General features: G+C 43.2%; 1 pseudogene; it reads right to left on the bottom strand.

The window, feature by feature from the left end:
• Positions 1-22,440, bottom strand: part of LOC111966191 (plexin-D1-like) — a 49,704-nt pseudogene extending 27,264 nt beyond the window's left edge.
• Positions 22,441-26,264: the final 3,824 nt, after the last annotated feature.

Below are 26,264 nucleotides of genomic sequence, written 5' to 3'. Positions count from 1 at the left end.
CCAAGAAGTTCTGGAAAACAGTTAAAGACCTGGAGAATAAACCGTCCTCCTCATAGCTGCCCATGTCCCTTAATATTGATGATGTGGTTGCTACTGACAAGAAGCACATGTCTGAGCTCTTTAATCACCACTTCTTTAAGTCAGGATTCCTATTTGACTCAGACATGCCTCCTTGCCCATCCAACATTTCCTCATTTCCCACCCCTTCTAATGCGACTATCCCCGATGCTTCTCCCTTTTTCCCCCTGCCCCAATACAAAGTTTCTCCCTGCAGGCAGTCACTGAGTCCGAGGTGCTAAAGGAGCTCCTTAAACTTGACACCAAAACAAACATCTAGGTCAAATGGTTTAGACCCTTTCTTCTTTAAGGTTGCTGCTCCTATCATTGCAGAGCCTATCTCCAACCTTTTTAACCTGTATCTCCTCTCTGGGGAGGTTCCCATTTCTTGGAAGGCAGCCACAGTCCAGCCTTTATTTAAAGGGGTTGATCAAGCTGATCCTATCAGTTTAWCKAAAGTTTTGGAAAAACTTGTCAATAATCAACTGACTGGCTATCTTGATGTCTATAGTATTCTCTCGGGTATGCAATCTGGTTTCCGCTCATGTTATGCATGTGTAACTGCAACCTTAAAGGTCCTCAATGATGTCATCATTGCCCTTGATTCTAAGCAATATTGTGCTGCTATTTTTATTGACTTGGCCAAAGCTTTTGATACGGTAGAACCATCATTCATGTGGGCCGGCTAAGGAGTGTTGGTGTCTCTGAGGGGTCTTTGGGCTGGTTTACTAACTACCTCTCTCAAAGAGTACAGTGTATAAGTCAGAAAATCTGCTGTCTCAGCCACTGCCTGTCACCAAGGGAGTATCCCAAGGCTCAACCCTAGGTCCCACGCTCTTCTCAATTTACATCAACAACATAGCTCAGGCATTTATATGCAGATGATACAGTCTTATACTCAGCTGCCCCCCCCCCCCCCGGATTTTGTGTTAAATGCTCTACAACAAAGCTTTCTTAGTGTTCAACAAGCTTTCTCTACCCTTTCTCTATTCAGCTGTTCTGCACACCTCCAAAACAAAGGTAATGTGGTTTGGTAAAAGAATGCCCCTCTTCTCACAGGTGTTATTACTACTCATACAAGTACTTGGGAGTATGGCTAGACGGTGCACTGTCCTTCTCTCAGCACATATCAAAGCTGCAGGCTAAATTAAATCTAGACTTGGTTTCCTCTATCGTAATCACTCCTCTTTCACCCCAGCTGCCAAACTAACCCTGATTCAGATGACCATCCTACCCATGCTAGATTACGGAGACATAATTTATAGATCGGCAGGTATAGATCGGCTAGATGTTCTTTACCATTCGGCCATCGGATTTGCCACCAATGCTCATTATAGGACACATCACTGCACTCTACACTCCTCTGTAAACTGGTCATATCTGTATACCCATCACAAGACCCACTGGTTGATGCTTATTTATAAACCTCTTAGGCCTCATCCCCTTATCTGGAGATATCTACTGCAGCCCTCATCCTCCACATACAACACCCGTTCTGCCAGTCACATTCTGTTAAAGGTCCCCAAAGAACACACATCCCTGGGTCGCTCTTCTTTCAGTTCGGTGCAGCTAGCAACTGGAACGAGCTGCAACAAACACTCAAACTGGACTGTTTAATCTCAATCTCTTCATTCAAAAACTCAATCATGYACACTCTTACTGACAGTTGTGGCTGCTTTGTGCGAGTATTGTTGTCTCTACCTTCTTGACCTTTGTGTTGTTGACTGTGCCCAATAATGTTTGTACCATGTTTTGTGRTGCTACCATGTTGTGTTGCTACCATATTGTTGTTATGTTGTGTTGCTACCATGCTTTGTTGTCATGTGTTGCTGCCTTGCTATGTTGTTGTCTTAGGTCTCTCCTTATGTAGTGTTGTGTTGTCTCTCTTYTTGTGATGTGTGTTTTGTCCTATATTTATATTGCATTTATTTACTTATTTATACATTTTGTTTATCTTTTTAATTTTAATTTTATTAATATATTTTTTTTTAAATTTAATTTGTATTTATTTTTATCCCAGGCCCCCGTCCCCGCAGGAGGCCTTTTGCCTTTTGGTAGGCTGTCATCGTAAATAAGAATTTGTTCTTAACTGACTTGCCTAGTTAAATAAAGGTTAAATAAATAAAAAATACAAAAATTAAGGTGGTTAAGAGAATTCCAAGTGTGCAAAGCTGTCATCAAGGCAAAAGGTGGCTACTTTGAAGAATCTCAAATGTAAAATATATTTTGATTTGTTTAACCCTTTTTTGGTTACTACATGATTCCATGTGTCATTTCATAGTTTGTCTTCACTTTTACTCTACATTGTAGAAAATAGTAAAAATTAAGAAAACTTCTGGAATGAGTAGGTGTGTCTTTTGACTGGTACTGTATATTTAATATTTTTTGTTGTTGTTTCTCTTTAATACTACTAGCCACCTAGACATTTTATGAAGTTGTCTTTAGCTAGCCCAGATAGGTTCCCAATCTCCCAACCTCATAACTAGCTACCAAGAAGCCATRTCAGGCTATCAATCAAGTTAGTGTAGCTAGCTTGTCTAACTATCTTAGCAGGCAAGCAATAACTACATGTACTGAATAAGACTCACATTCTTTGAAATCTTTTATCCAGATTGTAATAGACATGCAGAGAAGCATACTTAGTTTCTTTGAAAAAAGAACCACCAGTCAGGAGGATACAGACAGCTCAAGAGGTATGCTTAGATGTGCGGAACAATAGACATATTTTTTTACATAGAATTAATCATAATGATTAGGGCTCTTCATTGCAGGAAAAGTCTTTGAAAAATGCAAAATTCTCCAATTTACGGACAGCCATAGGACCACCCCCCAGCCATCATCACAGACGTTGTGCCRCCTCAGATTTTTGGGGTGTATACACCCCTGTCTGCCACCCTTCCGGCCTCGAGCTGCATGTGTGGTGAGAGAATTCCAGTGAGACTACAGATGACATTTGGCCGACATTTGAGTGATGCAAGTGACTTGGCAAAGAACTCTGCTCAGGGACGGGGATGATTGCGTGCCTCAAATTTCACAGTTATGATCCTGCTATTTTGGCTTCATTTGAGGCAGATTTGTCTTGGTGGATCCGGGGTAAACAGAGACAGTGCAGATTGGAAGTGTGTGTGTCAGCGTGTGTGTGTCTTGTGACTGGGTTTAACTTAGGAAGGTCTGGAAATAGTGTTAGTGGTTAAAACTACAAGATGGGTCAACAAGTGTAAAAGAAACCCTAGATGACTCGGACTTGAAAACACTCACGCAGTCTTGGGGTGTATCGCTCCTGTCCTCTCGCAATCATAGATGACGAAGCTCCCGGAAACCACGGATGTGCCGTTCACCTTTATCGCCACGGGAACAGTCAAGTGATCTGGCTCAACAACATATAACATGGAAATGTCTCAGCATATGTCAAGATCAGCAGTGATGAAACAGGATTAAATCAAACTAGTGTTCTACCAGTAGTATAAGTAACCCTTACCTCTGCCAGGGGGGATGTTGGGGTACCTCTCCCGAGGCAGTAGGGGGCAGGTCTGAATCTGGGCTGGGCCGTAGTCCAGGTGCACCGTGGCTGCTGTGGCAACGCCCAATCCATAGTCACATTCCACCCGCGAACCAACCAGATCAGGGACACTGCCGTTTATCAGAATCCCCACATCCTGGTGGAGAGAAAGAAGGGTTAGGGGATGGAGGCAAGTAGAGAGAGGGAGAGAGAAATCTTCATGTCTCCAAAAGACAGATGGCATGGTAAACTTGCATCCGAACATACTGTTGTGTGACGAGAGACATGAGTGATCTACACTGGGATCACAACACTGAGGAACACCACACTTCATTGTCTGTCAATCTCACTGATCTCATTTCAATATGTGGGAGAAAAACAGAGGGGGAGGAAGAGYGGGAGACAAGGGGGGGTGAAGAGTGAGAGCGACAGACGGAGAGGAAGATGACATAGCTGTAGATATAGTAGTTGGAGAGGCCAGTGACATATGGTAACATGCTACACTTTACACTCTATTGTCTTTGGAATTGATCATTTCCTGGCTGTGGCGCTGACTTCCTCTTTCCTGCTTGCTGCTTCCTGTTTGGGGAGACGGCAGTGGGCCCAGCTTCCTGTGGTCCTGAGTGATGACTTGGGATTGGACAGCTGCTGGAGCTATCACAGCCAACCTGACCTACATACCCCACACAATAATGTGTCTGACCCTCATAATGTACCTACTGTACACACAGTACCAGTCAAAAGTTTGGACACACCTACTTATTCAAGGATTGTCTTTATTTTTTTAAACAATTTTCTACATTGTAGAATAATAGTGAATACATCAAAACTATGAAATAACACATATGGAATCATGTAGTAACCAAAAAAGTTTTAAACAAATCAAAATATATTTAATATTTTGGATTCTTTAAAGTAGCCACCTTGAAAAAGCATTCCAGGTGAAGCTGGTTGAGAATGCCAAGAGTGTGAAAAGCTGTCATCAAGGCAAAGGGTGGCTACTTTGAAGAATCTCAAATATAAAATATATTTTGATTTGTTTAACACTATTTTGGTTACTACATGATTTCATATGTGTTATTTCATAGTTTTGATGTAAAATAGTAAAAACAGTAAAAAAATAAAGAAAAACCCTTGAATGAGTAGGTGTGTCCAAAATTTGACTGGTACCGTACACTTGAGAAATATTATAAACGTAACAACTCAATTTGTAAAAGAATAACTTGGCACTTCACATGATCCACTTAACAATATGTTTGAACTTACACCTGATGACACATAAAAACAGTTATGATGTAATGTATGGTACCTTGATGTCAGTGGACAGGCTGATCTCTGGGGGGGTGAGGGTCATGGAGGGGCACTGCTGGGGACCTTCGCCCATCCCGATCCAGGAGCGCGCCAGAGGCCCCCAGGCACACTCCCTCTGGATGGAACACCTGCACACGGGGCACATATAAAGACATTGTGTACATGAGTAAATACGTTTAAATTGGAGCCAATTTTTCTAGTCATTTATGTTTATAATCTTATAATATATCTCATACTGAGCTCCCACTCGGTACAGATGTCAATTCAACGTCTATTCCACGTTGAAATGACGTGGAAACAGCATTGATTCAACCAGTGTGTGCCCAGTGGGATAACACATAATGAAAGTTATTCATAGCCAAACTACTGTCTAGCAGAGCTTCTTAAATGAGCTCCTAGCTTCCTCTATGGACCTAGTAGCAACAGAGCTCCACATTGCAAACTCTGTTTACTCAGTGTTTCCACTACATCTGCTCTCCTCTCATTGCAGAGAGCGGACATATTTTGATTTCTGTCCTCATGAAATCTCAATGTGGCGTTTAGTGGGCTGGTTGGTTTCCCATCGAGTTGCGTATCAGACTCATCTCATTGTGTCACATGAGAGGTCTGGGCTGTCAATTCAGTCAGGTCAACACACACAACACACTGTTTGAATTGGTGTCAAACATGTTCCCGTCACAACCTAAACCCTCCGGCATCAGGATCAGAGGCCATTTAATTCAATTAAGGAGCTACCAGGCCATGTCATTCTTATGTGTGTGTGTGTGTGTGTGTGTGTGGAGTGTGTGTGTGTGTGTGTGTGTGTGTGTGTGTGTGTGTGTGTGTGTGTGTGTGTGTGTGTGTGTGTGTGTGTGTGTGTGTGTGCGTGAGTGCTTCTGTGTACATCTGTGCATATGTATGAGAGACAGACTGTGAGAAAGTGGGAGCTTATCAAGCAGGGTGGGCTCATATTATGACTACTGTTCCACTAATAAACTTCACCAGTCCCTAAGCACAGAGCACAGCCTGTACTCCTGCAGTGCATTATCAAACAAGGACACAATGACCTTAAACTATAGATAAACCAGACTGGAGCAGCCACAAGCAGTAGAACAGCAGTTAGAAGTTATAATCACCATGTAATGACTTTGGCACCCATACTTTCCTTTGACACTTTAACAAGTCTGTTCTAAAATTGGTGTGTGTGAGCGAATGAGTGGATGTGTGTATGCATTTAAATGTGCATCTGTGTGTATGTGTGTATCGCTGTGTGCGTGAGTGAATGTCCAGATTCTAGTCCTACTGGCGCTAAGGGACCAGGAAGGACCATGAGGTCAGCTACTCTTCTAAGAATAGAATAGAATGGCTCTGCAATCCCACAAAAATCCCCTACACACACACAAACACACACGTGCAACAACCTCAAACACATAAAACACAAGCAGTCTCGACAAACTTAATAGCCTCTCTGGAACACACAAACACCTAAAACCAAAACACAACACACATTGAAGCCTAAAGAAACTAACAAACACACATAAACAATATTTAAACACACACACACACACACACACACACACAGAGACAAGCTATGATGCTGAGCAAGAAAGTCAGACAGTAACTCAGTACCCAGTGAGTCATTCACCTCAGTCTAACCCAGTGTGGCATCAGAATGGACTTTTCTTACTTCCTTTCTAAAGAGTAAGGGCTCCATTTTAACAAACCTAACACAATGGTAAGTCTACGTGCAGGTTCAGGGGTGTGTCAGAAATATTTTAGCCATTTTCACTTTCAAAATTATCGACGCACTTGCTGGCATTGGTGCGAAAGGGCTGGGTTTTGATTAATAAACAAGTTGTGGCTGTATCAAGCCTTGGCCCCTCACTGGCCAATCAGAACGTGCTCCATGGCAAAATATGTGGTTGCTTCAAGTTGTGTATTTCCGTTTTTTTATGTACTGCCTTGGAATCAACTCCAATTCCAATGTTAGTCCGTTATAGTTTGTTAAATAGTTTACAGAAAATAAATAAAAGATAGACCTATATTTGATAAATACGTTAATTTGAACTCATTTGCAGTCCACCTTGTGTGTGTTCAAAGTAAATGTGTGGCTTCAATAGCAATCACACTGATTTAGGGGCTAGGCCTACTGTAAATTGCATTATGGCTGAGCAGGGACATTTCAAATAGTGTCAGTAAGCAAGATTCAATTAATGATTTAATGATTGATAAGGCCTAAAAAGAGAAMTAATAATTCTAATCAAATTCTAAACAAAACAGRAACMTGTTTTCAATYGGCTATGTRACATTTACAGGCACCATATTTTATCCCCATGGGCATATAKWATTAAAACAATGGAGACTKCGGAGGSTTTTACACACATCCAAACTTTTCACAGTATGGACCAAGATCCAATATAAATAGAAAGGGAGGATGTCCACTCCCTGTTATACTGCTTCCAAATAGGCCTATGTTTTATGAACATAATCGGAACCATTTTGCAGATCGGATCGCAATTCACAAACCTCCAGAAGTTGCATCGCAAGCGCGCCCCACGGATGATGTCACCATAAAACCAGGAAGGTGAGTCATTCTAATAAATTTGGTTGTAATAAAATTCAATGAAGAACAACTTCTGTTTTTTAACAACAACAACAATAAATACATATAAAATGTAATGGTATCATGAAATCGCCAGGATTAAAAAGACACGCATTGCTGTTGAACCAGCCTTCGTTATAGTAGGCCTAAGGGAGGGATTGGATTTTGAACATACGTAACAGAAAACAAGCTATTTTTACAGGTTACAGATAACTTCTAAATACGAGATTCACCAGTATTCACATAGGTTCTCATCTCTCGTTTCATGATGGGCATGGTTAAAATAATGTGGGCTTGTCTACAATACATAGATAAAAAAGGAATGTCAGCTCGCTATTTTACTCCTCTCTAACTTGATATTTTAATAAAGCTTTGGTGATTAAGATGTATTTCCAAGCAGTCTCAAGAGCCATACCCTTTATGCAGACAAAAAAAGCCTTAATTGAGAGGAGGGGAGGCTATGCTTGGTTTTTGATCAAATAAAACGAAATGGGACGAAATATTAGTTTTTTTTATGTTTCTAGCCTACTCTTGTTCAATGTGCATACGGGCAGTGTGCATCACGGCTGGATAGGCTGTGTTTCACTGTCAAAATGAATGCAATAACCAACTGCATTACCGTTAAAACCATATTTTGGTTGATCTTAAATATTCCTATCAGCGCTGCCTGAAATTAGCACTTTGCATCACATTTTTAAGGACACACCTCACATTTTTCCACCCTGCCCTTCTGAGTGCAAGTAAGCTGATAAAAGACAGGTGAATTCCAAACCAAACCAAATGCCAGGGCACCAGTTTTTACATGACAAAATTGCAAACTAATGTGCGTTTGATACTAACGCAGCCTTAACGCCAGTCGGAAATAGAGCCTAAATGTTTACACCAGGGGCCGCTCAGGAAAAGTTCTCACTGTTTTGAAATTGTTTCTAAAAATCCATTCACACCTTCTCTGTCAACTCTACCACACTCACAGTGATCATGGGTGTACATAAGTAGATGCAAAAACAACTCCCTCTCTCAAATACACCCACACCCACATCAGCAGTCTGTCATCACCTGTCAACTACTTTGCTAAACCAGGCATGTTTTCAATGGTAACACACTACTCCTTGCAGTTTTTGTATAGCTTTAGTACAATTTCACAAGTGTGTGGTAAAATTTCAGTGCATTTTTTAAAACATATACTTAGATTGAATATGTATCCAAATTGAAAGAGTGATTTGGTGCAGTGAACAAGTGACTGTGATTTTGTTTGTTGTACTCAGTCAATTGAGAATGTGCTTCGAGTTTTGAAACATGAGCTATTTTGATGATCTGTTTAGATTTCTTTGCTTACAAGAGTTGTGAAAATGTACCAAATACAGTGCCTTCAGAAAGTATTCACACCCCTTGACTTAAATTTTTGTTGTTGTTGTTACAGCCTTAATTTACAATGGATAATACTTTTTCCACTGGCCTACACACAATACCCCATAAGGTCAAAGTGGAATTATATTTTTTTCAAAAATGTTACAAATTAATTAAATGGGCACCTATTGGTAGATAGGTAAAAATAAAAAATCTGACATTAATATCCCTTTCAGCATGGTGAAGTTATTAATTACACTTTGGATGGTGTATCAATACACTCAGTCACTACAAAGATACAGGCGTCCTTCCTAATTCAGATGCCGGAGAGGAAGGAAACAGCTCAGTGATTTCACCATGAAGCTAATGGTGACTTTAACACAGTTACAGAGTTTAATGTCTGTGATAGGAGAAAACTGAGGATGGATCAACAACATTGTAGTTACTRCACAATACTAACCTAATGACAGAGTGACAATAAGGAAGCTTACAAATATTCCAAAACATGCATCCTGTTTGCAACAAGGCACTAAGGTAATACTGTCCGGAATACAAAAGCGTTATGTTTGGGGCAAATCCAAAACAACACATTACTGAGTACAACTTATATTTTCAAGAATAGTGGTGGCRGCATCATGTTATGGGTATGCCTGTAATTGTTAAGGAATGGGGAGTTTTTCAGGATAAAAAATACATGGGATGGAGCTAAGCACAGGCAAAGTCCTAGACAAACCTGGTTCAGTCTGCTTTCCACCAGACACTGGGTGATGAATTCACCTTTCAACAGGACAATAACCTAAAACATAAGGCCAAATCTACACTGGAGTTGCTCACCAAGAKGACAGTGAATGTTCCTGAGTGGCCGAGTTACAGTTTTGACTTAAATTAGCTTGAAAATCTATGGCAAGACTTGAAAATGTCTGTCTAGKAATGATAAACAATGAACTTGACAGKGCTTGAAGAAGTTMAAAAAAAAATGCTCCAGAGTCCAATGGCGGTGAGATTTACACCACTCCAGCCGACTCTTGGCATTGTGCATAGTGATCTTAGTCTTGTGTGCGGTTGCWAGGCCATGGAAACCAATTTCATGAAGCTCCTGGCYAACAGTTATTGTACTGACGTTGCTTCCAGAGGCAGTTRGGAACTCGGTAGTGAGTGTTGCAACCAAGGACAGACCATTTTTACACGCTACATGCTTCAGCACTCAGTAGTCCCGTTCTGTGAGCTTGTGTGGACTACCACTTCGCGGCTGATCCATTGTTTCTCCTACAGTAGCACTTACAGTTGACCGGAGCAGCTCTAGCAGGGCAGAAATTTGACAAATTGACTTGTTGGAAAGGTGGCATCCTATGACAGTGCCACGTTGAAAGTCACTGAGCTCTTCAGTTTTTGTCTAGGGAGATTGCATGGCTGTGTGCTCGATTTTATACACCTATCAGCAACGGGTGTGGCTGAAATAGCCGCATCCACTAATTTGAAGGGTGTCCACATACTTTGTATATAWAGTGTCTGTAAATGAGATATTTCTGTATTTCATTTTCAATAAATTCTTAAAACATGTTGTCACTTTGTCATTATGGGGGTATTGTGTGTAGATGGGTGAGAGGAAAAAATCCATTGAATTCATTTTKAATTCAGGCTGTAACACAACAAAATGTGGAATAAGTCAAGTGTTATGAATACTTTCTGAAGGTACTGTACTTGTGAAAATTGCACCTAAGTGATTTAAAAAAGTGTAAGATAAACAGAGTTAACAAAAGCAGACAAAATATGAGTTGAGAAGAGCAGCTCATTCCTCACCAAGTATATGTGTGTCTGGCAGGTGAAAAGGAAGATACGTTCTGATAAGAAGAATGTTAACATTTAAAACATAGATCTCTCTCACACCACACATAGACAGATACAGTATACAGACCCCCCCCACAGACAGATATACAGAGACCCACAGACAGACAGACAGACAGAGACAGCAGACAGACAGACAGACGACAGACGACAGACAGACAGACAGACGAGACAGACGACAGACAGACAGACAGACAGACAGACAGACAGACAGACGACAGACAGACGACAGACAGACAGACAGACAGACAGACAGACAGACAGACAGACAGACAGACAGACAGACAGACAGACAAACACAAATCACAGGACAGCAAAAACCCAACACCCAGAAATATACTGTAAATACACAGATATAGACACTAAGACACATGCATGCACACATACTATAATTTGAACACACACACACACTCACAGAGACATACAGTAGACAACACAACGCATAATCACGGCAGAATAACACACATGCCTACTGTAAACACAGACACTTACAGAGAGAAAGCCACATGATACAAAAGGCATATAGACACAGTGCTGACACCACACAAACAGGAGAAATTCTTTAGTGATGAGATAATCCTCGCACCATTATGTTTGAGTGTGTGTGTGTCAGAGAGGTGACGGAGAGGACCTCTACCCCCAGACCCGACCCCCCTGATGCCCTGAGAACAGCCCCCCTTCCTGGGTAAATCTGCCCTCAGCCCTGGGACATACCACCAGCAACAGTCCAGAGTGAGCGCCCCAAACACACCATACACACACGCTCATGAGTTCAGTACCAGACTCTCATACACAAGCTACACACACACACACAGCACACACACACACAACACACACAACACACACACACAACACACACACACACCACACACACACCACACACACACAACAAACACACACCACACACACACACCACACACACACACCACACACACAAACCACACACGGCAACACACTCAAAGAGCCACACAGAAAAGCGCCACACACACACTCAGACATACTCAGAGACACAGAGACACATATGCATACACACACAAAGCACAGGCACAAAGTCACACAGACATGCTCACAGATACACACTTTGACATTTTCTTGTCAAAGGAGCCAGTGTGCACTCTCCTCCCACCACCATTATCATCACAATCAACACGCTTTTGTAGAGGTAGAGGAGAGAGAGGAGAGAGAGAGAGAGAGAGGGGAAGAACAGCAAGGGAAGAAGACAGAGCCCAAAAGAGACACGAGAGGAGAAGGGAACCCAAAGAGGAAAGGATGACATAGAGCCACATAGAGAATGAGAGCAAAATGATACAAAAAGAAAATAGTAACTAACAGTTACTAAATAAAAAGGATGTCAGACAGGGAAACAAGAGAGATACATAGGAGATGTATAAATATAGAGGTGTGAGAGAGTAATAGGAGATAGATAAATATAGAGAGGTGTGAGAGAGATAAAAGATGGACAGACAGTGTTAGTCTGTTACTTTAATCAAACACCAGTCTCTCTCCTCTCCTCCCTTCCTCCACTCCCTCGCTGCTCCCTGGCCATGTTAGCCGTGCCAGAGCCCCAGTCAGTCAGCGCAGCCCAGCACATCACTACCCCACATCTCATCTGTTGATCTGCTTTTATCATGCCAGCCATAACCAACACAGCCCTCAGACACAGAGATATAGAGCGAGAGATACAGACGAGAGAAGACAGAGGAGAGAGAGCAGACCCAGACAGCCCAATCCCCGACAGACCCACATTCATAATACTATACTCTCACTCCTTTTACAGCAACTCCAATACAACTCTACTCCAACACCACTTCTTACAGTAATCGTACAGTAAACTACACAGTCACTCCTCACTAAACTCCTCACCCCTCTAACATCAATCATCAGCTCTCTCACAGTCCCGCTTCTCTCAATATCCTAGAACTACTTATATCACTAATAGAACATGTTATACTATTAGACGACTCTACCTTACTAAACTGAGGATTGATTGATTGGTTTACATGAGTGGCCGTGGTTCTTACCTGCTCTCCAGTGTGCACCAGCCACAGTGTGCATCGCCGGCCCCCAGACAGTCACTGCATGTTCTGTACTGGCTACATGCTGCTACCTTTACCCTCAGGAGCTATTGACAGAACCACACATACAGACACTCAAAACACTGTACATAATACAGTATATTATTCACACCTCCTTATCTCTTTTAGCATGTTTTGTGCATTTACACACTGTCATAGACACTGACCACACATGGTTAGGCCTTATCACGTTTATTAAGCATAACATGTCACCTGGCTTTCACACACATGCCAGGTGTCTTTCTCACTCTTCGTCTAATATATTATCATGTTGAACAGTTACGTGTTTCTCTGTTTACAGGAAGCACATTCATTCTGTCACACCAATTTTTCCTGGTTGCAGCCCCCACTTCCACATACAGTTTGCGCGGTTGACACATGACCTCGGTGCATGATTTAACGGGCAACACTTTTAGACAAGGTGCCACCACAATCTCCTGAAACATCTGACAAGGCAGTGCATATCCGCTCACCTAGCATTATTTGGCTTGTCAAATCAAAAGGGGAAGCAGACGGCTTATATCACCTCTTGAAAATTGCTATCTCTCTAAAATTGTTATCTCCGAACGTATTTATCTGATGTGGAGTGAATGGATATGATATCACTTATTCAGAAACGTGTAACGACGGCTAAATAACATCTGTTTTTCATTCAAAAAAATACGACTACTCACTAGGCAAAGCCAGGAAGAATGGGTAAYCGAAAGGCACGTCAAACGAAGGAACTAAACCAATGGCAATGTCAGCGAGAACATGTTTCAGCCTAACTGAGTCTAGTTGATGGATGAACGGATCGATCCCACAGGCTTACATGGTGAGAGGTCATAAGGTAGAGGTAGTTCCTGTCTACGGGGTCAAAGGTCATAATGTGGTGCACTGATTCGCCGGCTGGTAGCTTCAGAGCCCACTGATTGGCCACGGTCAGGTTCTTCAGGAGGGTCAGCTGTGGGAGACAGGCAGAGTGATTAGTACACACATTAGTACACACAAAGACACGTAACAAGTCAGGTAACAATTTAGGTCATGATTACCAGTGATTCTAGTTTTTTTATTTGATGGATTTCATTCTTTCAGACGATATAAACCTTGTGTTTATACATGTACTATTTACACAAAGGCACACTACTTGGCGGTGCTGATGTGCAGTAGGCTACTTCTTTGAGTTAAGCAGATTCATTACCTTGGCCATCTCACAGTTTCGCTAGGCTGTGATTYGGGGTTATGCAACCATGCACTTCAGTCCACTCCAACACAACTCACCCTCGATACTTTGAAAATACTCAAATGATATTTAAGTCTTTTAACAAAGCACTTCTTGAGAAAAGGCACCGCGTAAGATGTACACAGGAGTACACACAATTCTTTACAAAAAGGTATACAGTCTTTGGAATCGTGCTCGTACACACTCACAGACACACAGTGATCCATAGACCACAGACACATAAATGCTAAGGCTGTGACTTGATGTCACACAGACAGTGAGAAAGCTTCTTGTTGAGAATTGTTGTGGTTTCTGTCTCAGCTCTATGGACATCCTGCCATCCTGAGGAAACCAGACAGAGATTGTTCTCGTGACAGTCCCGGACTCGGCTGCTTCTCTAGTGAACAAACACAACACAACCCACGAACACACACACACATATGCATGAGCACTAGCACAAACTTTCACACACAAACACATATGAAAACAGGCACGTGCACACACACACAGACGCACACACACACACAAATAAACACACACACACACACACACACACACGCCAATAAAGATCAAACATACAGGGTCACAATAGAGCCACCCAATAGCCCACACCTGGGCAGATAGCAGGGAGCTGTGAAGAGGTGGAGATGAGACGGGCACAGCCAGGTCAAACAACAAAACACCTGCTGTATACTGGCAGGTCACTCACTGCCTCTCCCTCTCCCCTGTCTGTCTGCCACAACATGAAAGACTCTATTCAACTCAGGAGTGCTCAGCTGCTCCAAGCGCTCTCTCTGTGTGTGTGTGTGTGTGTGTGTGTGTGTGTGTGGGTGTGTGTGTGTGTGTGTGTGTGTGTGTGTGTGTGTGTGTGTGTGTGTGTGTGTGGGCGGGGGTATAGAGTGTGTGTTTGTTGACAATATAATCAAAGGACCCTTTTTATGGTTGAGATAGTGGACTGAGAGACAGAGAGGGAGAGGGACAATGAAAGACAAACTGAGATGGGAGGAGGTGGCGAGAGAGGGAAATGAACGAGAGACAGAGTGAAAGAGAGACATAGAGAGACAGAGCTGCTGTAGTGAGAGACTTGGTTAAAAATGTCTGTAATTACTTCATTGAGGGTGTCCCACCCCCAGTAGCAGAGGCCTAACTCAATCTCTACCCCTGTTCCCATGTAGTCTGTACTACTATGCCTGAGCCAAGCTCACAGACAGAATCACATTACACACACTAACAGCACCATTACCCTCTGCTACAGTGCTGCCCCCAGGACAAACACACACACACACACAGCATAAAACACACAGACCTCCTGTTTTGAGCATGAACACATGCGTCATACGTATGTGCCACATGCAACACATACAACACGCTCSATATTAACACACACATGTACTTGCGCACACACACCGGGGTTTCCTTCAGGAGAATGTGGCGCAGGCAGCAGTTGAGAAAGGTCCCGGACACAAATGCATTGGGTGTGTACCCTGATTAGGGCGTCCACCCACGGTGCTCAGAATGACAGAAATTCGGATGCACACTTTGAAGACGTTTGAATACCTGTCCACATTTACTGTTCCTCAGTCGACAAGACGAGTAACGAACAGCAACATCACTAGCCTATGTCAATCTACTATCCCACATAGTAMAAAAGTTCACCCATTCTATTGGTCAGCTTGTTGAGAAAGAAATAGTCTATTACAAACAGACTCTMGGACAGTTGTGGGAGATAGATCCCAAATTCATATCACTAATAAGCCTAGGCTACATTTAAAAAAAAACTAGTTAAAAAGCTTTGAGGCTGATGCAACAGATCAGAACGTTTAGTTGAACATGTTGATCAACTATTATTTCGTCACATTATAAGCGCAGCAATGCGCACAAGGCGGTAGGCCACGCACGAATGTTCGTTCCATAATGCAATTAGAGGGAAAGCACCACTGTCAAAGGCAAACCGCAKATGCGAGCGGTCTCATGTGACAGAGATGAAAATATCTGTTTGAATTTAGAAAGAGAGGAGATCTAATATGAAAGATCTAGCWTGGGTTGCTATAACTAGGYTTGTGCCTTTGGCTACTAGACAACGAAAATAATGTATATAAAAGAATTGCCTACAAGGATATGGTCTGATAWTGGCTAGGCTACTTTGAAGCAAGGTACGACATGCCTCACAATAGGTAGTGAAACGTTCAGGTTTCAAACAATTAAGTAAAGGTTTTCAAAATGCATACTGCCTCCAGCACATTGCAAAGTGATGTGTGACGCGCTGATGAACCCTGCTGATGAAGATGGCCTGCCTTCCTTTGTCTTCCATTTGCTGTTTGAGATGCCATAGCAGCAGCAGGCTCTGTCTCTGTATGCTGTACGGCATGATAAAGAAGATACATAACGAATATAGCCTAGCCTACTGTACACACCCGCCAATTTAATTCCACTAAATTATGCAAATGAATCTATAGACCGATAAGCATGACCAGTCAAAAGTATTTCCATCAACTGGTATTTCCATRAATGAATAAGCTAAAAAGCATTATTTCGCAATGGGATTTGTTCTTCTTCTCCGGGATAATTGGCAGGGTCAATTTTATTTATCCGCTTTTCAAATTTTTTATCTGTAAAAAAAACAGCTATTACCTGGGTGACGCTTCAGGATAAAGATAAAGGGATGAACTATGAATCCACCTCAGCCATTGTGAATGAAAAAGTCTGCTTTTATTTGAAGTTCTTTTTTTATGTGTCCAGATGTGGTCACGGGGGGGGGCATGAGGTATTGCCCTTTCAKATGTATTTTTTRSTGCYTTAGACTGGTACCTTTTACAACATTAGAAATATGTTGCTGGAGGGTGTCTTGTTTGAGGCCTCCTAGAAGAGCATTCTGTTAGCTTTTTTTTAATGCCAGAGGTATGGTGGTGGTTAAGGTGGTTTGTGTGTGTGCGTGTGTGGGTGTGCGTGTGTGTGTGTCCAAATTGTCTGGCCTGATTGTATATTTAGGTTTTGGATGTGTTTTGGGTTGTCTGCCTATGTCCTTACGCCACTGAGTAAAAGTGGTTTGGTGTTTGCCCAATGTGCATACCCCGTTACCCCGTGATTATGTGCTCTGTGTGTTCTCACAGCATGTGTGTTTATGTCTGTCTGTGTGTGTGCGTGTGTGTGCATGCGTGTGCGTGTGTGCGCGCGACACCCACATAAAACAAATGTTCTCTCAACTCTGTACACGTTTCCTCACCCTGCTCAGATGTGATCTTTCATTGATACACTTGCTTGCATTTTAAACCCCCCTTTTAGACCTACAGTAATTCTACGTTATTTTCTCATGTTAACAATGTCTCGTCTTTATTCATTACCGTTTAAATTCACTTTTCCCTGCAGATCAATCTATTGTAATTTACACCTTACACCTCACCTTACACCTCTGTTGACGTCTAAAACTGCTCTCTCTTCTTTGGAAATGTGAATATTCCTGAAAGAAAAATGGATGTCAATAAAGCAGTTCCTCTAACCTTGCGCAGTCGTCCGGTGCTGGTGCCCAGAAACACCACAGTGTGGTGATGTACGTCATCCACGGCAACAGAGCTGAGGCCCAGGGACTCAAACAAGGGTGTGGCCCTCAAGGGCCTTTGTAGGGCCAGTGGGTGCTGCAGGTGGGCCGCTCCACAGTCCAGCTGCTCCGTTTGCAGCTGACAGATGGATATAGAGAGACAAATAGCCAATGGTCAAACTTTGAGTCAGTTTAACATATCTCAATAAACAGGAAGAGAGACAGGCAGGCAATTATGATAAAAAAATATATTTATTTTGGATAAAAGAATATCAATTACGGGTCAACATATTGCTCCCAGCGTTMTTCAAAATTCTTATATTCTTSAGTATATATGTGTATATATAAYTCATTGGTTCTAATCGCGCCTACGTTCTGCGAACACGTAGAATCATAAACAGTGGTTTGTTGGTTATGTTGGCCCGCGTCCCCTGGATTTTCCTCGCGGATTTTGCCTTTCGATCAGTACATTCACCACTCTCTCAAACGTCTAACTCCGCCCTCTCGTGGCACAGGCCGAGGGTCTGAGACGTGAAACGAATTGCCCCAGCTGAGAGTCGGCTCAAGTAGGGAACTAGAGACGCTGTTGATAGTGTGTTTGCAAGATGCCGAACAAAAGGCCATTTTAAAACGATCCCTTTCCCAGACGTCCCCCAAACATACATACACTGACTCTGGTAAATAGTCACTTAGATGTGTTAGTTAGTCAGGTGGCTAGCTGACAGCAGAGACTTCTATTGCAGTAGCGTTGAAGGYCTCTGGCTAGTAGGCCTATTACTTAGCCAGCTAGAAGGATGAGGTAAGAAGCTAACGTTAAGTGGAGATGCCTCAACAGGAGCYGAAAGAGGGTACRAAGTTCTCATAATAACGTTGCTTTACAGACTAGGCTACTGAGAAAGACAGTGWTGTGGCGCTCAGTGTCGAGMCTGAKGCGGGCTTCAATGCATGCTGGAGGAAGAGACAGAAAGAGAGAGGAAGCAAGCAGAGAGAGAGGTTAGTACAGTGGGTTCATATTAGTTTTGTAGTCCAAATAGTTTGGACGCTACGGACCGAAGTTGGCACATCTGCGGTACCGACTTCAGACGGGCAAAACGGAGACCACCATCGTGCTCCTGAGAGTCTCATCTTTCCATAGCGTGGTCATATTAGTTAGTAGGCCATTTGGACACTACAAAGGTTWTGTGGGAAGACTGATTTTCGGGATGTCTCCTGGTCTGACAAACAGCGCTGTAGCTCTGCCACTTTSCAACACAGATGTGGWGGATTGAGACACAGCCCATGCCAACAAAATAAAAAATCTGTAGCTTAACCTGAKGGATTTTAATYGGGATTTTTGTATTATGTTAATTAGATTTACAAACAGGTGAGTCATTTAAGCAATAATACATGAGAGGCCATGTGTTATGACATTTCTATCATGGCTGTGATGTGGTCATAGCCACAGGGCGAAGACTGTTAAGGATTTTGAAACCAAATGAAGTCGGTTAAGATGGTGTCTCATAGAGACAGAACATGCTCAGTTTGAGCTACTCCAGGAAGTGACGTTGCAGGMTTTGGTTAAGTGSTGCCCCCTCTTACTGAGTAACTGAAGTTAAAGGCTGACKACTGCAGGCTGARAACTTCTTCTGTGTGCGATTTTAAAATAYTCAGTTRAAGGACATAGATCTGGTGTATTAAAAGTAATTATTTGCAGCATGATTGTCTTCTAAAAAATCTTTGCACAAAGATTGCCATTTTTCCATTAATTATAATGGGGGAATCCTGTTTTCTGCTAACAATGCCTGCAGCACCGAGGTTGGCCTTGAACTCCTATGGCTTCAATGAGAGGGGGCAGTCGTTCTCCACTGGTTTTAACACTGTTGMGTGGAAAGCCMTATTTGCATATTTCCCAGGGTGCCTTTCGAGGGAATTTTAGAGGTACCAGTACCACCAATGACTGTGTTTGTTAGTGACAGAGACATGATTGTTGCATTCGATTGCTGTTAATCATACAATCTTCACCAAGTGAATATTTTATCATAAAGTCAAGATTATTTATGACAGTACATTTTTTGACAATACCATACTCTGACAGCCTAGTTTTATACTAACACAGTGGTCTGAAACTCCTGGTTTGGAGGCCATATAGGCATGTCATGTTATTCTGGCTTGCAAAGTGTTATTTAAATTGGAATCCAGCCAGTTYGGATAGCTAACAATTGGAACTTTTAATCACACACAACTGCAGTTAGAATGACTACCAAGGTGGGAAGATTGATACATTGATTGACTACCTAAAGATTGACTACCTAAACCATCTAAACTGGAACAACCATCTCAATAATGGGTGAAATAAGTCCAACCACTTACATATTGCATTAGTTTAGAATAATGTATGTTATTTKACTTTGTMTAYTTMGRTWTAWAYCKAARRAKACAATCAYTGTGCATGCAGAAACATATATATTAAAACAAACTARTCTAAAAAGCAACCTGCAACAAAGCATACTAGGAAATGTGATAATAAACTCCCTCTCTTGTATTTTTAACTCAGAGAGTTCATGGAAATGAACTCAACACAGACAAGTAACAACAAAACCACAAGGTGGTGATTCAACTGTGATTCAGTGATTGAACTGTGATTCAAATTACACTTCATTTATTCACTGCAGGTGGTGTAAAATTTCAAACCCACTAGAATCAACACTCAGATATACCTCAACACCGAGATTTGCTGTGTGGCATCTTTACGACCTGACTGTCATCACAATGGTAGGATGGAATTTCACAGCATTCCTCAGAAGCTGCATAAAGACCTTTTATAAGACACACTATTTGAGTACCATGGGTCCTTTAAATAATGAGAGGGGATTTATAGTGTGAAAGTAATAGCCTTTATAGATATGATCTATAAGGTAATAAGAGGACACTTTTCTTCCTAAATTTTGTACAAATATTTTTATAGGCCTAATCTAAGAGCATGTGTTATGTTATTTGACACATTGAATACAGATTAACCTCAATGATGATTATGGCATATGATACTACCGTTTCCTAGAGAACGAATCAGCTTGCCCAGTGGAAAAACTATAATGTTACCCTACATTTAATTWAAAAAAAGGTGTTGAGTATCGATGGTAAACGAATGTTTACTTTAAAAAAACATGACCATTCTACGTCTCCAGTAGAGGCCGAAAGCTTGAATGCGCCGGCGCGGAAGAGGTTAACAYAAGTAGCCTACCCCGCACGGTTCCAATAACCAGATCCTGCACACAATCACCGACCCTGAGCGCGCTCGTGACAAGGAACTTTTCCCATAGAAATGATAGGGGGTGATTTATTATTAAAACTGTCTGTTGCCAAAAGCAACATATTTTGCCAATTTATTTATACAGGCCTATAGTAGCAAGTCCAATAAACCCACGTCTTTCTGATTTTTTTTGTAGCGCGTTCCATGCAAGTGTGGCTCCTAACTTTATCAAAATCAAATGAAATKAAATGAGTTCCCACCAAGTCTCACAAATATGAATAGGCCTACAAATCTCACTGAAGTTTAAAACAAAATGATAGTTTTCATGCTTCACTTACCACCAGATTCCCTTTGTGTACGCACGCTGCGCCCGAGCCCTGGATGACGCTGTCCAGCACCTGCACCTCGCTGCTGGGGGAGTTGGAGCAGTTCCTCCGGCCCTGGCGGATCTCCTCCTCGATATCTGAGAACCGAAACGCACACAGGGCAGACTTTCTGTCTGATTTGGTGAACACTCCGAACAGGTACGACTCCAGCCCCTCTCCGGTKCCCGAGTGGATCTCCGCGGGGTGAACGGAGACGAGACGGTTGTAGATGTTCCCGTTATATCCACACTGGAGCGGCATCTGGATGAAGGACTCAGTGAGTTTACGGCTCTCCGATGTGGATGTTCTGGGGATCTCGGTGTCCAGGCATATCCTGGCCAGGATGCTGTTCGGCTGGCTCTCCTTGTGGCCCATATTCGCGTCATTGTTGATAGCAATYTAAGCGTAGGTGTTCTGAATGAAGGCATGGACAAAGTTTAGTTTATTCTTCTGCTTCACCTCCTGTTTGATCTTGAAGACGTTATCCTCGGACGGGTTGATGTCATACGTGAACAGCCTAGATAAATCATTGATGTTCAGGGACCGAATGGCGATTTCGGGTGTGTTCTCGAAGCGCAGGTCCTCCTTGCTGTGGTTCTTGGGGAAAAACGTGGTCCCGACGCCGGTGTAAGTGGCCCCGACGAGGAGTCGGGTGTTCCCCCCATGGCTCCTGAAGATGAGCCCCACGGTGGAAGCGTTGGGGTGGTTCGCGGCGATATTCAGCATGCTGGGGAACACGGTCTTCTCGCCCTGAGGGGGAAACTCCACCGCTATCTGAGATATATTTTCCATCTTCCTGAGCTCACAGAAGCCCTGGTACACCGAGCCGCATACCACCAGCACCCCCTGCACCCGGTCCAGCTCGAGCAGCTTGTTGAAGTTGTCAGTGAGGGATTTGGGGTGCTCGCAGGGCGCTTGGGGAAGCTGRGGCGCATGGCACAACAGGTTGTCCTCCACCGGCCCTGTTCTCTTCTCCACCTCCACGCTCAGGGTCCTGTTAAGCTGGTAGACCATGTTCACCGTAGCCAGGTAGACTTTTCTACTCACCTCATCCACCACAAAGTTATTGGTCTGGTTTGGAGAGGCGAACGCCTGTTGGATCTGTAGCGCGCTGGCGAGCCATGGGCTGTGTTGTGCATTCCAGGACGATTCCAGCACCAGAACGCCAAAAATCAGAACAACTATCTTCTCCGAAGGAGGCATTTTTCCTTCTGGCCGGTTTCCGCGTCTTCTGTGCCGAGGGGTGCATTGAYTAAGGAAAAAAATATCGTGTTTTCTCCTACTGCGACGATCCAAGAGGAAAGGCTGTTTCCTGCTCAACGCCTTAACACAGAGTGACGTGATAAGAGAGTCGTGCTTCCTTTTCTCAGCGCAGCGCACAGCAGAGCACGGCAGAGGAAGGCTGAGAGCGCAGAGCTGTCTTCTGCTGCTGCCCCTCTCTCTGCCCACTCCACTCCACCCCACAGCCCCGCGCCCAACAGCTGCACTCCTCAATCCTCCCATTCATTCTTCTCAATATTATACGCCTTGGAATTTCATCATGTGAGATTTGTTTCAATCAAAGTTTATCGGAGTGGTTAGGGRAGGCTAATTGTAGGCTATTTGCGTAATGGACATCCACACACCAAGGCAGAACAGTAATGGTGTAATTACTGTTAATTAGTTATCTATCTATAAAACTATAACAAAATAATCCCAAAATGATCAAAATAGAAWACTAATTTGAGAGGGATTTGAGGGGGAATAGTAATGTGAGAAGAAAATATAGCCTGGGCCTATTTTGTAAAATAAAAACCTACAACAGACATTTAGATAGCCCAGTTGATGTAGCCTGGCATCCTAAATCAGTGCTCTGCTCCTCTTAGYGTTGATGCCGGGAGCTGCTCTCACATCCTGCGGCCAGTGGCCCCTTCCCACTCGGCATAAACTGGTTAAATCAACTTTGTTTCCACGTCGTTTCAACCCAAAAATTAAACGTGATGACGTTGTATCAGCGTGAAAAACTGTTTGGATTTGCAAAAAATCATCAACGTAAGGGGATTTCATATGTTTGACCTAATTCCATTGACATGGTGAAATATGGTGTTGACTTCACGTTGAATTCACGTTAGTGGACAACTCGACCAAATGTAAATGAAAACTAGACGTTAWAGTGACGTGTGTGCCCAGTGGTTCTCAGATTAGTTATGCAGATTTGCAAAGGGCTCCGTCTGCGCTCTGTGCACATATGGTGGGGTAAGCACCGTGAAAGTGCTACCAGATGGGGCACCGCGGCACACCTTTCCATTTTTTGACATTCACATCTATTTAGCTTTTGGATCCCTGCCTCATAAATATTCAAACGCAACACATGTGCACCTCTCATAAATGTATGACGCTTTTTAACAGAAATGAAGTGCTTCTTGTTCACAGCTCTGCAATGAGAGAACATGCGACATCTCAGTGGGATATCAATACAAAAAGTGACAGCGCAGACTGGCAGTGCATATTTTTCGATTATCCACGTTCTCTCAAGGGCACACATAATGTAAATACAATTACCCAAAGACAGACCAGAAAGGTGGAAGGGAGAATAACCTCTGGAGTGAGTGAGAAATACGCCAATTTGTGCATCATGCCAGTTCGTGCACTAAAGCCCTGCTGGATCTCTCGCGGCCCMGTTGTCACAGGGGACCTGTTCTGTCCCACTTAGTTCCGTGCACGCCTCCGATCACCACTTGGTGCTGTTATTTGCGCTGATAAGCACCGCCGGGGCCTATGCGTGTTTACGTTTGCCCACAAACACGCTCATCTAATTGGACAGTGTGGATGGGGCAGGAAAGAGGTATGATAAGGAACCAGCTCACTGATCGCTCGGAGGAAGACTACCACACACACATATCGCCTACACACATCCTCCAACACACCCACTAAAACCCCTGATCTCTACTAAGAGTGAGAGGGAAGGGAAGGGACTGAGGAGAGAGACTGGGGAGAGACGCGGTATCACGGGTCACGGCTGTCAAGGATCAGATGTTACTGAAGAGGTGTGACGGAGTGCTGCACTCTGGTTACCCTCGATTTTTCGTGACATCTCATGGAAGTGTGTGTGTGTCTGTCTGTCTGTTAGGGGGTAGACCTATCTAATCAAATCAAATTAAAATCTAATCAAAGTTTATTCGTCACTTACACAGTTTACCGCAGGTATAAAGGTCAGTGGTGGAAAAGTGAAAGTCACACAATAAAATACTACTGAGTAAAAGTCTTAAAGTATCTGGTTTTAAATGAACTTAAGTAGCCTGCAGTGGTGGAAAAAGTACTTAATTGTCATACTTGAGTAGAAGTAAAAAGTAGGCTAAAAGCAAATGCTATACATCAAATTCCTTATATTAAGCAAACCAGATGGCATGATTTTCATGTTTTAATTTATTTACAGAAAGCCATGTGCCACACTCCAACACTCAGACATCAATAACAAAGACAGCATTTGTGTTTAGTGAGTCCTCCAGATCAGAGGAAGTAGGGCTAACTGTCATGCCCTGACCTTAGAGATCCTTTTTATGTCTCTATTTTGGTTTGGTCAGGGRGTGAGTTGGGGTGGGTATTCTATGTTCTATGATTTGTATTTCTATGTTTTGGCYTGGGTAGGGTCCTCAATCAAGGACAGCTGTCTATCGTTGTCTCTGATTGAGAACCATACTTAGGTAGCCCTCTTTTCCACCTGTCTTTGTGGGAAGTTGACTTTGTTTAGGGCARATAGCCTTTAGCTTCACAGTTTGTTTTTGTAGTGTTTATTGTTTTGTTTGGCGACATCTACTATTAAAAGAAAATGTATGCTCACCACGRTGCACCTTGGTCCTCATCTTTCAACGGCCGTGACAGAACTTCCCACCATAAACGGACCAAGCAGCGTYGAAAAAAGGAGGAATGGACATGGGATGACATCCTGGACGGCAAGGGATTATGGACATAGGAGGAGATTCTGGCCGGAAGAGATCGCCTTCCATGGGAACAGGTGGAAGCATTGAGGAAGGCGGAGGCAGCGACGAAAGCAGAGCGGCAGCGTTACGAGGGAATACGGCTGGCAAGGAAGCCCGAGAGGCAGCCCCCAAACATTTTTTTAGGGGGGCACACGGGGAGTTTGSCTGAGTCAGGTTGGAGACCTGAGCCAACTCCCCATGCTTACCGTGGCGAGCGTCGTARTGGTCAGGCATCATGTTATGCTGTGGAGCGCACAGTGTCTCCAGTACGCGGTCWTAGCCCGGTGCGCTACATTCCAGCTCCCCACATCTGCCAGGCTAAGYTGAYCATCCAGCCAGAACGGGTTGTGCCAGCCCTGCTCRCCAGACCGCCAGTGCGCATCCACGGCCCAGTGTATCCGGTGCCTCGYKCAAGGACAGGGCCTCCTGTATGTCTCTCCAGCCTGGTGAGTCCTGTGCCTGCGCCCAGAACTAATCATCCTGTGTGTCTCCCCAGCCTGGTGAGCCCTGTGGCAGCTCCACGTACCAGACTGCCCATACGTCTCCTCCCTCCAGTGATGATCTCTTTTTGGGTAATCACTAAGAGCTTTCACACCTGGATTGTGCAACATTTGCCCCTTATTCTTTCAAAATTCTTCAAGCGCTGTTAAAACTTCTTTGGGTTAGGGGCGCTATTTTCACTTTGGGAAAAAATCGTGCCCAATTTAAACGGCCTCGTACTCTATTCTAGATCGTACAATATGCATATTATTATTACTATTGGATAGAAAACACTCTCAAGTTTCTAAAACCGTTTGAATTAAATCTGTGAGTAAAACAGAACTCATTTTGCAGCAAACTTCCTGTCAGGAAGTGAAAAGTCTGAAATCGAGGCTCTGTTCCAGGCCTTCCTATTCATTTGCTTGAAATCTATGGATATACTGCACTTCATACGCCTTCCACTAGATGTCAACAGGCAGTGGGAGGTGGAATGGGGTGTCTAGCTTGATCTGAGGTCGAACAAGAGCTCTTGGAATGACGTGACCCCAAATTTCCTTTGTTCAGCAAGGCGCGGGAAGGAACCCTGGATTGCCTTCTGAAAAGCTTTCGTATAGAGGCTAATATCTCCGGCTTTGATTTTATTTGGACATGTGATAATATCATCGTAAAGATGTTTTTTCAATATAGTTTTATCAGAATTAGAACGTTTATCAGGAGTTTTGGCGTTTTCCGTTCTCTGCGTTTGGTGAAGATGGACAACTTCGCGCCACTTGGCTAGCT

The sequence above is a fragment of the Salvelinus sp. IW2-2015 genome, linkage group LG7 (assembly GCF_002910315.2).
Source record: "Salvelinus sp. IW2-2015 linkage group LG7, ASM291031v2, whole genome shotgun sequence".
Lineage (NCBI taxonomy): Eukaryota > Metazoa > Chordata > Actinopteri > Salmoniformes > Salmonidae > Salvelinus > Salvelinus sp. IW2-2015.
This window is presented reverse-complemented; position numbering and strand designations above follow the sequence as displayed.